The 10949-nt window shown below is 40.7% G+C and overlaps 1 pseudogene; it reads right to left on the minus strand.

Annotated features, from left to right (window-relative positions):
- Positions 1-261: 261 nt before the first annotated feature.
- On the minus strand, positions 262-767 carry LOC144227856 (ferritin light chain pseudogene; annotated as a pseudogene).
- Between the last annotated feature and the right edge of the window lie 10182 nt (positions 768-10949).

Raw genomic sequence — 10949 nt, forward strand, 5'->3', positions numbered from 1 at the left:
AGAAAGAATAAGTGAAAGTAAAATAAATCTTTCTCTCTTCCTTCCTTCCTTTCCTTTCTTTCCTTTCTTTCTTTTTCTTTTCTTTTCTTTTCTTCAAAAAGCTTTTTCTTAAAAAAGTTTCCATGTGGTCCATGGCTTGGGAGAGGACTCCAGGGTGGTTAAAAAACTGCCTAGCAGATGCAGGGGGAGGTTCAGGTACAAGTCTTCACACCAGGAGGGTGCCAGAGGGGGCCCTCAGAGGCTTCTGGGCTTCAGAGGCTCCTAGTCATGTTTTAGGATGAGCCTTTTGAAGAGATACTGGTCCAGCCCACCCTGGGGACCAGCCAGCCTGCAGATGTGAGTCAGATGGTCACCATCTTGATGAGTTTCACATCCTCATCTAGGAAGTGGTTCTCCAGGAAGTCACAGGGATGGAAGTCTGCACAGGCAGAACCCAGGGCATGTAGATCTATAAGGACCAGATTCGAGTTCTCAGAACCATGGCGGCTTCCGTGGCATTCAGGGTTTATTTTGGGACAGTTTCTGCATGTCCCTGAAAAAGGCATGGCCACCTCGCTGGTTCTGCATCTTCAAGAGAGGCTCAGCAGTCTCATGCTTCTCCTCAGCCAACTTGCAGAAGTGCCCAGCCCCCTGCAAAGCCACACTGTTGCAGTTATCATAGAAGCCCAGAGAGAGGTAGGTGCAGGAGGCCTTCAGATGCATGTTGACCAGGCAGTTGAGGTGGCCTCCACTTCAGGGGAATAATTCTAAAGAATCTGGGAGCTCATGGTTTGTTGGTAACAAGGAACTAAGCTCAAAATAATGTATTGGCTGGTCCTGGAGGCAGAGGGTGGCCAAGAAGATGGTTCTGAAGGTTGGTTGGAAAAAAGGTAGGAGGGCGGTCAGAAGATGGTAGAAGGTGGGCGCCTGGGTGGCTCAGTTGGTTGAGCATCTGACTTCGGCTCAGGTCATGATCTCACGGTTCATGGGTTCGAGCCCTGCTTCGGGCTCTGTGCTGACAGCCAGCTCAGAGCCTGGAGCCTGTTTCAGATTCTGTATCTCCCTCTCTCTCTCTGACCCTCCCCTGCTCCACTGTCTCTCTCTCTCAGAAATAAATAAAACATTAAAAAAGAAGAAGAAGAAGAAGATGGCAGAAGGGACATCCCTTGGTCTGTTCCATCCAAACACTGCCAAAGCAAGAGACAGATCTGTGGGACTGCCAGGCACATTGCCTACTTTTCTTATTCTTGATAAGTTTGTCCAAAGTGATAATAGTAATAGTCAATTAAATTGTATGTATATATACCATGGGTTCAAGCCCCTGCTCAGGATTCTCTATCTCTCTCCCTCTCTGCCTCTCCTCTGCTTGTGCTCACTCTTTTACTCAAAATAAATAAATAAACTTTAAAAAAAAGTGAATGGGTGGGAAAGATATACCATGATATATACCATATACCATCCAAAGAAAGTAGTAGTAGTTATATTAATTTTAGACAGAGCAGACTTCAAAACAAAGAAAGTTATCAAGGATAAAGAGGGACATTACGGAATGATAAGGGAGTCAGTTCTCCAAGAGGACATAACAATCCTTAATGTGTATGCACCTAATAACAGAGCTTCAAAACACATGAGGCAAAAACTAATAGAACTAAAAAGAGAAATAGATAAATCCACTGTTTTCGCTGAAGACTTCAACACATTTTTCTCAACAAATGGACAGATCCAGAAGGCATAAATCAGTAAGGACATAGATTAACTCAACAACACCATCTATCAACTGGATCTAATTGACATCTATAGACTACTTCATCTAACAGCAGAATACACATTCTTATCAAGCTCACATGGAATTTTCAGCAGAATAGACCATATTCTGGGCCATAACATGCACCTAATAAGTTTAAAAGAACAGAAATCAGGTGCACTTGGGTCAGTCAGTTAAGCAACCGACTCTTGATTTCGGCTCAGGTCATGACCTCATGTTCATGATTTCAAGCCCTGCATAGAGCTATACACTAACAGCATGGACCCTGCTTGAGATTCTCTCCGTCTCTCTCTGACCCTCTGCAACTTGCACACACACACACTCACACTCTCTCTCTCTCTCTCAAAGTAAATAAATAAACTTAAAAAAAATCGGGGCACCTGGGTGGCTCAATTGGTTAAGCATCTGACTTCAGCTCAGGTCATGATCTCACACGAGTTCAAGCCCCGCATTGAGCTCTCTGCTGACAGCACAGAGCCTACTTGGGATTCTCTCTCTCTCTCTCTCTCTCTCTCTCTCTCTGCCCCTTTCCAACTTATGCTCTCTCTCTCTCAAATAAATAAATATTTTAAAAAATTAAAAAAATAGAAACTTTATTTAAAAGTTTTTAGGGGTGCCTGGGTGGCTCAGTCAGTTGAGCATCCAACTTTGGCTCATGATCTCACAGTTTGTGAGTTCAAGCCCCACATTGGGCTTGCTGCTGTCAGCACAGAGCCCACTTCAGATCTTCTATTTCCCCCTCTCTCTGTCCATCCCCACTTGCACTCTCTCTCTCTCTCAAAACTAAATAAAACATTTAAAAAATGTTTTTAAATGAGGTATAATTAACATATAACATATTAGTTTCAGGTGTACAACATGATTTGATATTTGTATTCATTGAGAAATGATCACCACAATAGGTCTAATTAACATCTATTCAGTGTTTAAAGGGAAAGAAATCCTGATATATGCTACAAAATAAGCCAATCACAAAAAGACAAGTACTATATGATTCCACTTACATGAGGTAATTAGGGTAGTTAAATTCATAGAGACAGAAAGTACAATGATGGTTGACAGGGACTAGGGAGATGGGAAAAGTAATTGTTTAATAGTTATGGAGTTTTAGTTTTACAAGGTGAAAGGGCTATAGAGATGAATGGTGTTTATGGTTGCACAATATTAATGGATTAATGGATTCAATACCACTGAACTGTATACTTAAAAATAGTTCAGATAATGGGCACCTGGGTGACTCAGTCAGTTGAGGGTCTGACTTCAGCTCAGGTCATGATCTCACGGTTCATGAGTTTGAGCCCCACATCAGGATCTCTGCTGTCAGCATGGAACCAGCTTTGGATCCTCTGTCCACCTCTCTCTCTGCCCCTCCCCTGTTTTTGTTTTCTCTCTCCTCTCTGTCTCTTTCTATCTTACAAAAATAAACATTTAAAAAATAGTTAAGATGATAAAAATAGTTAGGATGATAAATTTTATGTTATCTGTGTTTTACCCCAATAAAATAATTGAAGAAATCTGTAGGAAGAGAACTACAAAGCTGATGAGAGGCATCATAGAACTAAATAAATGGAGAGATAGTCCATGCTCATGGATAAGAAGAATCAATATTATCAAGATGTTAAATTTTTCCCAATTTGATCTATAGATTCGGTACAATCCCAATCAAAATCCCAACAAGTTTTTTTAGGCATAGCAACAAACTGATTCATAAAGTGCTGTATGGGGAGGCGATATATCCAGAATAGCCAACACAATATTGAAGGAAAACAAAGCTGGAGGATTGACCCTATCCAACTTCAAGCCTTACTATACAGCTACACTAATCAAGACAATGTAGTACTGGTGAAAGAGTAGACAACTAGATCAATAGAACAAAATAGAAAGCCCAGAGATAGACCCACATAAACATAGTCAATTCATCTTTGACAAAGAGACAAAGGCAATACAATGGATAGAAGAAGATAATTTTATCTATAGATGATGCTGGAACAACTGGACATTCACATGCAAAAAAATAAACCTAGGGGCGCCTGGGTGGCCCAGTCAGTTGGGCATCCAACTTCGGCTCAGGTCATGATCTCACGGTTTGTGGGTTTGAGCCCCGCATCTGGCTCTGTGCTGACAGCTCAGAGCCTGGAGCCCGCTTCACATTCTGTGTCTCCCTCTCTCTGACCCTCCCCTACTCATGCTGTCTCTCTCTCTCTCTCTCCTAGAAATAAAAAAAAAAAAAAACAAAAACAAAAACAAAAAAAAAAAGAAATAAAAAAAACAAACAACAAAAGAAAAAAGAAAAAAAAGAAATCTAGACACAGACTTTACACTCTTCACAAAAATTAACACAAAATGGATCACAGACCTAAAAGTAAAATACAAAACCATAAAACTCTTAAAAGACAATATAGGAGAAAATTTAGATACACTTCATTTTGGCAATGACTTTTTAGATTTAACACAAAAGGCACAATCCATGACAGAGAGAAGTGAAAAGCTAACCATCATTAACCTTAAAAATTTCTCATTGGGTGTAGAGATTATTTAAAAAGAGAAAATAAATTTTTTTTAATTAAAAATTTCTCTGTGAAAGAACTGTCAAGAGAATGAAAAGACAAGCCACAGACTGGGAAAAAAATATTTGCAAAATACATATTTAATAAAGGATTGTTAACCAACATATACAAAGAACACTTAAAACTCAATAATAAGAAAACAAAAAACCTGACTAAAACATGGGCCTATCTTAGTCTATTTGGACTGCTATAACAGAATATAATAGACTGGGTGGCTTATAAACAACAGAAATTTATTTCTCAACAGTTCTGGAGGTTAGAAGTCTAAGATGAGGTTGCAAGCATAATCAGGCAAGCCCTCTGGAAAGGGCTTGATTCTCAGTTCATCAATAGCCATCTTCTCACTGTAACCTCATGTGGTGGAAGGGCAAGGGGGCTATCTGGAGTCCTTTATATGAAGGCACTAACCCCATTCATGAGGGCTCTGTTCTGATGACTTAAACATATTTCAAAGGTCCCACCTCGTAATGCCATCACGTTGGGGACTAGGATTTCAACATATGAATTTTGAGGGGATACAAGCATCCAGTCTATAACAGGGCCAAAGACTTTAACAGATGCCGAAGAAGATATACAGTTCTCAAATAAACGCATGAAAAGATGTTTCACATCATATGCTATCAGGGAAATGCAAATTACCACGACAAGATACCACCACACACCTGTTAAAATGGCAAAACTCCAGGAAATGACAACACCAAATGCTGACAAGGATGTGGAGGAACAGGAAGTCTCATTCGTCGCTGGTGGGAATATCAAATGGTACAACCACTTTGGAAGATAGCTTGGCAGTTTCTTACAAGTCTAAACATACTTTTACCATAGGATCCAGGAATTATGTGCTCAGTATTTATCCAAAGGAATTGAAAGCATGTTCAAACAAAAAACCTGCATAAGTGTGTTGATAGGACCTTTATTCATCATTGCCAAAACTTAGAAGCAACCAAGATGTCCTTCAGCAGGTGAATAGATAAACTGTGTTGCATCCAGAACATGCAATATTATTCAACCCTAAAAAAAAATGAGCTATCAAGCCATGAAAAGACATAGAGGAACCTTAAATGCATATTGCTAAGTGAAAAGAGCCACTCTAAAAAGGTTACATACTGTATGGTTCCAACCAAATGACATTCACCAGACCTGCAGCAGAAGAGAAAGAAGATGCGTCACACTCAACATCAGGGGTTTAAGATACATACACCATCCTAAAATTCATATGGGACCTCCAGGGGCCCCGAACAGCCCATACAATATTCAAAAACAAGAACAGAGTTATAGAACCCATACTTTCCAACTTCAAAACTTAACTATAAAATGACAGTCATCAAAACAATATAGTATTGACATACGGAAAGATCAGTGGTAAATCAATGGAATAGAATTAAGAGTCCAGAAAGAAACCTGTATACCTACAAATCAGTGGATTTTTGACAAAGGTGCCAAGGAGATTCAATAGGGAAAGAATTGTTTCTCAACAAATGATGCTGGGGCTACTGAATGTCCACGTGCAAAATAATGAATTTGGACCTTTCCTCACATTACATCCAAAAATTAACTCAAAATGGCTCAATGACCTAAATATAAAAGCTAAAACTATAAAACTCTTGGAATAAAACACACAGGGTAATCATCACGATCTTGCACTTGGCAACGGTTACTTAGATATGATACCAAAGGCACAAGCAACCAAAAGAAAAAAGACAAATTAGACTTCGTCAAATTTTTTTAAAAATCAAAAAAAAAATTCTCAAGAAGGTGAACAGACAATAGAATAGCAGAAACTATTCGCAAATCATGTATCTGATGAATCTAGTATTCATAATGTCTAAAGGCTTCTTATAACTCAATCACAAAAAGAAAATAGTGAAAAAATGGGCAAAGGGCTTGAGTAGACATTTCTCCAAAGAAGAGATACAAATGGCCAAACAACACGTGAAATGATGCTCAATGTCCTTAGGTAAATGCAGACCAAAACCATAATGAGAGACTTCTTCACACGCACTAAGATGGCTATAATCAGAAAAATAGAAAATAGTCCAGTTTTGGTGAGGAAGTAGGGAACTTGGAACCCTCCTACGGTGCTGGTGGAAATATAAAATGGTGCAGCCACTGGAGAAGACAGTTTGGCGATTCCTCAATAATTAAATATGGTAGTACCATATCACCTGGAAATTCCACTCCTTGGTGGATCCTCAGAAGTGAAAACGTTCAAATAAAAGCGTGTGTATAAATGTTTATAGAAGCACTTATTCATGGGAGCCAAAAGTAGGAAACAACCTGAAAGTCTGTCTCTGATAAACGGACAAATAAAATGTATATCCACACAATGTAAAATTGCTCAGCCTTAAAAAATGAATGAAGTATTGATATATGTTACAACATGGATGAATCTTGAAAACATGGCGCTCGGGCACCTGGGTGGCTCAGTCGGTTAAGCGTCCAACTTCGGCTTAGGTCATGATCTTGCAGTTTGTGAGCTCGATCCCCGCGTTGGGCTCTGTGCTGACAGCTTGGAGGCTGGAGCCTGCTTCCGATTCTGTGTCTCCCTCTCTCTCTGCCCCTCCCCCGATCATGCTCCGTCTGTCTCTCAAAAATAAATAAATGCTTAAAAATTAAAAAAAAAGAAAAGAAAACATTTTGCTAAATGAAAGAAGCTGGAGAGAAATTATATCATAAGATTCCATTTTTATGAAATACTCAGAAAAAGAAAATGCAGAGAGACAGAAAATAGAGCAGTGCTTGCCAGAGGCAAACTGAATTGCCAGAATTGGGAGTGATTGCTTGATGGATACAAGGGTTTCCTTTTGGGGTGATGAAAATACTCTGAAACTAGATTGTAAGGATGGTGTCATACATTATGAGTGTACCAAATACCACTGAATTATGGGCTTTAAAATGGTTAAAATGCGGGCGCCTGGGTGGCTCAGTCTGTTCAGTGTCCGACTTCAGCTCAGGTCACGATCTCGCAGTCTATGGGTTCGAGCCCCACGTTGGGCTCTGTGCTGACAGCTCAGAGCCTGGAGCCTGCTTCCAATTCTGTGTCTCCCCTTCTCTCTGCCCCTCCCCCACTCATGCTCTGTCTTTCTCTGTTTCTCAATAATAAATAAATGTTTTTAAAAATAACTTAAAAATGGTTGAAATGGTGAATTTAATGTTATGTGTATGGGTTGTTGTTTTTTAGGAAAGTCTCAAAATGGAGCACTAAGGGAGGATAATTCAACTTCTCAATAAAGGCAGGTTGACAGGTTAGCTCTTCTGTGGATCTCTGTTTCAAGATGGCTGCCATAGCTTTAGAGCTGCCCATCCTCACATGACAATACCATTTTCTTAGGGAGGAAAACCCTTCCAAGAACCTTCCAGCAGACTGTCCCTTAGCATCTCATTGGCTAGAGCCTCGTCACATGCAACCCATAAACCATAAACTACAAAAGAAATAGGATTCTGGTGCTCGGGTTAGACCAATTACAGTTCATCTGAGGCTTTAGCAAAGGGCTGTCCTTCCTTTAGCACATGGCTGCTGAATAGAATTTATACCCTGTTAGCAAGGAAAAAGAGGGATATAGCTATTTGAGAGATAGGTGGTGGTGTATGCTACATCCTTCTTCTATAATAATACCATCCCACAAGTACTTTGGAAACTCCCATACATGACTCTCAAAAACGTAGTTCAAATGAGATGTAAGAGTCACAGTGATGGTTCAAGGATGGGTGTACGTCTTGTCTCACGAATGAGAGGCATCCTCTTAACTTTTCTGGAATTTACTGGAAAAGATGTATTTACTCTCTGTTGAGCTTGCTGAACTACCAGATTATAAACCTGAGGTGGCTATTGATGTGAAATGCTGGGGGCGCCTGAGTGGCTCAGTCGGTTAAGCGTCCGACTTTGGCTCAGGTCATGATCTGACGGTTCGTGGGTTCGAGCCCCGCTTTGGGCTCTATGCTGAATGCCAGCTCAGAGCCTGGAGCCTGTTTCAGATTCTGTGTGTGTCTCTCTCTGACCCCCCCCTGCTCATGCTGTCTCTCTCTCTCTCTCAGAAATAAATAAAACATTAAAAAAAATTTTTTTTTATGTGAAATGTTGGCATCTGGGAGCAGACAGTCAAGAAAGAATTCTTGAGACATCTTTGGTGCGAAAAGGGTGGTTTTATTAAAGCATGGAGGACAGAACTCATGGGCAGAGAGAGCTGCACTGGGGTCATGAGGAGTGACTGGGAGAGGGTTAGGGATAGTGTAAGTCTCTAAAGAATTAGGAAGCAAGGTTTCTTGGACCTTGAGGGGTCATTTACTGTCTAGTAAACTCTTAGTCATGAGGCCCTTCAGATGTCTATCAGTGGGCCCTATATTTGGAGAATGATTGCTAACACATATCTTGGGGTAGAGGGGTGGGTAGAGATAAAGGAAGTTTCCAAAGGGATTTTCTTTACAGAATCCTGGAGTTTCAGCTAATGTCAAGCCAGGACTGACTTATGCCTCTAACAAATTATGAACATTGAGGCAGTTAAACTCCCAGAGGAAGGTCACTCTGCCTGACTCAACTACTTGTCAATGGCCTGTAAGTTGTAAGGAAGTTTAATTTCTTTTTCTTTTGCCTTTCTTCTCCACATCATTCCCCAATGAACGTTTTTGACCCTTAAACCTTTAAGGCTGCTGAGGGTGGAAGGTCTCATCTTCTGTAACTTCTTACTGCTGAATAGGGGTGTAGACACGTCCCTTCCTATGGCTCAACATTGGTCAGTTGGCGACTTCTATATATATAGGAGTTACAAAAGGCAGAAAGTATGGATCTTCCTGAGTGGAAAGGAACATCTGTTGGCTTGAAGTTATGGCAGTGAAGGAGTCATGGCACCAGGTGGAAAGGCATGAAGGAAAATAGCAAAACATGATTAGAATAACAAAAAGAAAAAGAAGCCCAAATAAGAGTCCTTTGATCGTTAACAAAAATCTTCCTCCATTCCAAGAATTTAACCAATCATTAAAGGAAAGAGAGGGATCATTTAAAGTGCCAGTTGAAGTATTCATGTCAGTTAGAAACCCAGAAACATTTCCGTGGTAATCTGGAATGTATACACAGCATTCTGGTTTTATGAGAGCACAAGTTCCGCCTTGTACAGCAGTGAAAACATCTAATGCCATTCTATTTTGTAAAACTGTTTCCCACATTTGTGTTACTTCAGCGTTTAATAGGGAAATGCTATTTTGAGTGTCATTTAGGACTTTGACCGTGTACTTATTAAGAGTTTCCATGCGCTGAACGACATCCTCCAGTCTTAAAGAGGAAATACAGGTGGATGTTAGGAGGTCATACCAACGAAACACAGAATGTGTCCACCGTTATGTTAAATTTGGAAGGTTGGCTGGGTTGGTAATGGTTTTAATAATGCAACTGTGCATGCAGCCAAAACCCAGAGTAGGGTGATCTATCCAGCCTGGGGGCAGCCATGGCCACAGGTTCCAGCCACATAGCCATTGGGTCCTGTTAGGAGCCAGCTGGCTGATTCTGGTCCTCCTTGAGCCACAGTCAGGATATTAAGGACCATTTGGTTTTGGAGAGCCACCTTTTAAATTTGTGGGTGACTCTAAGCTGGGTCTGGATAAAGATGGCCGCTGTATGCTTGGCTAAAGCCTCTGTTTGCAATTACATCAATAGAAATGGCTCCTAGGACAAATATGGCTAAGGGATAAAACCATCAGGAAGTCCTCTCTCGTTAGGGCATGTGAGTGGCTCAGTTGGTTGAGCAGACTTCAGCTCAGGTCATGATCTCAGGGTTGGTGAGTTTGAGCCCCTCATAAGGCTTGCTGCTTCAGAACCTCTATCCCCACCCCCCTGTGACCCCCCTCTCTTTCTTTCTCTCTCTCTTTCAAAAATAAATAAGCCCTTAAGAAAAAAAAGAAGAAGAAGCCCTCTCTCTCTGAGGTCTAGCTTTAACAATATCCTAATTACAAGGAATCACTGGCAGTTGAGAGATGACTTGTCTCAGGAGATAAGGGCATTCCTAAGTGCATCATCTAATCCAATTATAGGGAAAGTGGGGCCGTTCGTTATCTCCACAAGTCATAGTTAACCCCATGGTGCAGGGTTTTAACTCTGGCTTTTAAGGAGTGATTTTGTCACCCCAGACACACAGAATTGGTCGAGGCCATAGTAGAGTTATACAGTTGTTGGGGAATTCATCCCATTTTCCAGCTACTGAATAATCATATGCCCCTGGGGGCCTGTCATCATTCCCAGAGAATAACAAGCATGAAGACTGTCCATACATGAGCTATGGTGGCAATTTCTCTGAAGTTTGCTTCAAGTTGTCTAGCTTAGGCAAACAACAAACATTCAAAGACAATCAGAACTAGAATTTAGCATTTGCAAAGGTGTGTTATTGAAACATAATTTTTCAGGGCACCTGGATGGCTCAGTCCATTAGACATCTGACTCTTGATTTCAACTCAGATCTTGATCTCAGTTTTGTGAGTTCAAGCCCCATGTTGGATTCTACACTGGGCGTGAAGCCGAAAGAAAGAGAGAGAGAGAGAGAGAGAGGAAAGAAAGAAGGAAGGAAAGAAAGAAAGGTTTAGGTTTATTCTCCTTATAATCACCCTTGTTTCCAGAGACAGACAAATGAAGACTAATTTGTTTGCAAAACAAG

This window comes from Crocuta crocuta, unplaced genomic scaffold, assembly GCF_008692635.1.
Source record: "Crocuta crocuta isolate KB4526 unplaced genomic scaffold, BGI_CrCroc_1.0 scaffold53, whole genome shotgun sequence".
In the NCBI taxonomy this organism is placed as follows: Eukaryota; Metazoa; Chordata; class Mammalia; order Carnivora; family Hyaenidae; genus Crocuta; species Crocuta crocuta.